Consider the following 4,410-nt stretch of genomic DNA (forward strand, 5'->3'; position numbering starts at 1 on the left):
AAAATAGGAAGCCACACCATACAAACTTGTTCGTCTGATTACTAAACTGAATCTATAGCTTTGTAGACTAAATCATACTGAAAACTTATACTTGACTAGAGTATTTCTATAACACTCTTTCTATAGTGTTCTAGTGACTGTAGGGAGAAAGAAAATCTTGGCCTAGTCTGAGCAGGACATCTGAATAGGGGATCACCACATGGCTGAGATTCTAATACTAGGAGGCAATGCCTATGAAATATCATCTAAAATAGAGTGACTAAGCCTTATGCACTACATCTAAAATTTTTAGGCTTAGACATATTCCTCAAATACTCCTTCCGCTATACTCTCTGCCTTAGTACACATATCACTTGAGACTACTGAAAATATTCACATGGGTGCTGAGCATGAATGCATAAACATACTAACTTATCTGATTAACTACATGCCTGATAGCTGAATACTGGGTAGGTAAGACTAAACTGTACTTAGTCTAAATAACTGGACTGAAACTATAGAGCATTATGCTTATGCATAGAAGGTAATGATTGACTGGGTAACATGAGATAACTGAGAATGAATGAGTGAAAACTATATTATCTTAAGGATGCAAGACCAAGCGTATAATATGATTAGGAAATATTCTGTTAACTGAGATACTGAAATACTAATAATTGAATAGTTAATAACTGTATGCTATGGTCAAGCAAGCCTAGATCTGGACTGAGTTTCTGATCTGATTACTGAACTGGACATGACACTGTAATTAAGACTACAACTAGACTCATACTGGAACTAAATATTGGGTTCATATAGCCAAATATCGATAACTAAAGTTTAGACTGATACTGAATTTTGATGGATAAGTAACTAATAGTTGAAAGCCATGGTTCTGCAGGACTATCTAAGTCCTTTACTAAATATTAATTATTGAATTGACGCTGTAACTGAGGCTTGAGGGATAAAGAATCAAAACCATAGATTTCATCGAGGGATCTAAACTGATGATATACGTGACATAATATAAGTTTAGCTGATCATTCGAAGTGGAGCATGCGTCATGTGGGCTGAGCATACTAGAAAGCTTGAAATGAGTGCATGAGTCTGATCTGCATTACTTGAGTCTGAAGTCTCTGTACTCATGGGACATGATTTGTAATACGGAGTGAACTAGAACTCCTTATACTATGAACTGTGAGCGTACATTATTCTCACTAACGTGCACGAATATAAACGATGATCATAAAGCTGAAATATAGGACATGAATAGATATCATGGTAACTGATGGGTTTTGAGGGTCTGTAACACTTTTCTGAGATGGTTTGCATGATCACACTCACTACGGGAGTAGACAAGAATATCATCTATGAAGACTATGATGAATATGTCCAATTACTAGTTGAACGCATAGTTTATCGAGTCCATGGAAGCTGTTGGGGCATTGGTACGACTAAAGGACATGACTAAGAATTCAAAATGACCATACCAAGTTCTGAAAGCTATTTTCAAAATATCACATTTGCTAAGTTCTACTGATGCCATTCTATATGGCGGAATAGACATGGGCTAAGTATCTGAAAGAAGGTCAAAGCCGAAGTCTATTTACCTATCAGGAGAAGCTCTAAGAAGATCTTCGGGAAAGATATTTAAAAATTCACTCTCAACTGGAACTGACTCAAGACTGGGAGTTTTGGAATTAGAGTCCTTAACTCGAACAAGATGATAGATACATCCCTTAGATATCATTTTCCTAGTCCATATGTAGGAAACAAGCTGACCTCTGAATGCTGAAATACTATCCTTCTACTTAAGAATAGGTCCATTCAAAACTAAAATTGGACAACTCTATTTCTGCAGTTGACTGTGGCATGGCAGAAATAAAGCCACTCTATGCCGAGAATGACATCAAAATTTATTGTCTCTAATTCATCTAAGTTTGTTGAAGTGACCTTCTCAGATACCATCGCTGGACAATTCCTGTATACCCATCGAGCTATGATGGATTTACCTACTGGGGTAAAGACTGAGAAGGGCTCTGCTAGAATTTAGGGACAGACCCTGAAATCAACTACTACATAAGGAGTAGCAAAAAACAAAAAAAACTCCTGGATCTAGAAAAACGTAAATATGCAAATGAAAGATCTTTAACATACTAGTGACCACATCAAGAGAATTTTCCTGATCTTGTCGGGACTGAAGAGTATAGAGTCAGTTTGGGCGCTGCCCATTGGTTGTGCTGGAAGTGGAACCATGTTGATTCGGAAAACCAGACTGAATGGAGAAACAGTTCTGCTGACCCTGAAATCCTGACTAGGGACAATCTTTAACTCTGTGGCCAGGCTTGCCACATCTGAAACATACCTCACTGCCAGCTCTGCAAATACCCTTGTGGTTTTTAGCATAATTCTGGCAAAGAGGATTAGTTCAGGAAAATGCTATACTGCCCTGAGACTTAGAGCCATGTGCTCTATCACTGTTTCTATTTCTGAACTTAGGTATTGGGACACTGACTGGGGGTAGAGTTTAAATTGAGGACTTTGGGTGGAACTGAGAATGATTCCCACCCTCTGACTTAGGCTGATTGAAATTGAAGCTACCTGCTCTAGTTTTCTTATTTTCTATCTTTCTTTCTCTCTCTCTATATTTCCCCACCTCACTCTGCCAGGCATGAATCACATGCCTAAGTAGGGCAACAGGCTTCTGATTAGTCTGAGCTACTATTGAGTAAAATAAAGTAAGGGATTAGATTTTGAATTTCCCATGAACGACATGCTCGTCTAGGTGGGCTGTGGTGCTGACTAATTCTCGGTTCTCCTTTTGTTAGTCCTTTTAGGAGGCATATCTATAAGCGAAAGAGAGAAATAGATTAGACTGAGAGTTAGATTTGAGCTAATGCTCACTGACATGACATGAATACTAAAAGAAGGGAAACTGTTCCTAAAACATCTTATAGCCTCCAATATATTAATGTAACGCGCAACACACCTATGCACAAGATTCTACTAGATGTGGCTTTTTAGAATTCTTAAGAAACTATTGAAACTTAGGCTTTGATACCAAGTTTGTAACTCCCCAAATCTGGTACACAAAATGCCACATGGTTCTCATGACTTCAAAGGATCTTAAGCTAACCCATGACTGATATTTGTAACTGAGCACTGCATAACATACTATATAAATAAGGAATAAATGGTTAAAAAGATATAAGGTTAAAAAATCTGATAAAACATAACATCTGGAGATATGGTGTATCAATACCTAAATAACTAAAATAACTGTCTAAATATGCTAGTCTGAAAGCCTCTAAACTGTCTGAATAAAGAGTTGATAGGATATGTCCCCAACTAACTCCAAATGCTGAAATAAACTAAGTACTGAAAGAATGAAATAGTCAAATAATAACATTCTCGAATGATGAGGACTTACTGCTAGTCTGTCTGCTGAATGACTGATCTACTAAGGATGCTCTGGAGCTCATGCTTCTAAACCTATGGTATAAAACACCATAGCGCAAATGCGTCAGTACGATTAAATGTACTAGTATACAAGTGAGGTAGAATGAATGCAAGGTGTTTATATGCATGAAAAATACTATCTGACTGAATGACATGAATATGAGAATATATGCATAAATACGTGAACTGTGACTGATATCATAACATTGCTGAATCTGAATACTGATAACATAAGTTTTGTATAACTAATATACTATTATCTGAATGACTGTGTTTGATAGTCTAATTTCTGATGGAACTAGCTGAGTTTCGTACTGAACTGGGTGACTGCATCTGACAGTCCTGAATTTTATAGAACTATTTGAGTTTTATTACTGAGACTAAGACTGAGACTGTAACTGTGGGAAGTAGTTATTGAACTAACATACCCCAAATAAAGCATTATAGCTAAGTTGGGGTCCAATCTGTAACCCTAATTAGAAGGGTGTCAATACTGTACCACTGGTAAGGATAAGCTGTGAGTGATCCCTCATCTAATAGGTACTCTAAGGAGAATGGTGAGATCCTCATCTAATAGGTTAAGCCTCCTCATCAACCCTCATCTAACAGGTTAGATGTCTTAAACTACGCTAGCTACGTAGTTCTGGAGTGCAAGAATTGTTTCTAAGAATCACACCCTCTACTCGCAGGTGAGTTCCCATCCTTGGGCTCACTCGGTGCTGAATCCTATTCCCATTTGATTAGTCACTAAATTAATTATACTGAACTGAGTTTACTGAGTTATGTTAACTTCTGGAATATTACTGAGATCTAATAACTAATGAGATTACTGAGTTTTCCTGAGTCATGAGACTGACTGAATTCTACTGAATATGGCTTGACTAAGAGTATCTTGAAAACATGACATTGGCTCTAGGCACACAACTAAATTATTGGGTACAAGTTCCCCAGGACTCGATAGCATGAAATTGA

Source organism: Capsicum annuum, chromosome 11 (genome assembly GCF_002878395.1).
Source record: "Capsicum annuum cultivar UCD-10X-F1 chromosome 11, UCD10Xv1.1, whole genome shotgun sequence".
In the NCBI taxonomy this organism is placed as follows: Eukaryota; Viridiplantae; Streptophyta; class Magnoliopsida; order Solanales; family Solanaceae; genus Capsicum; species Capsicum annuum.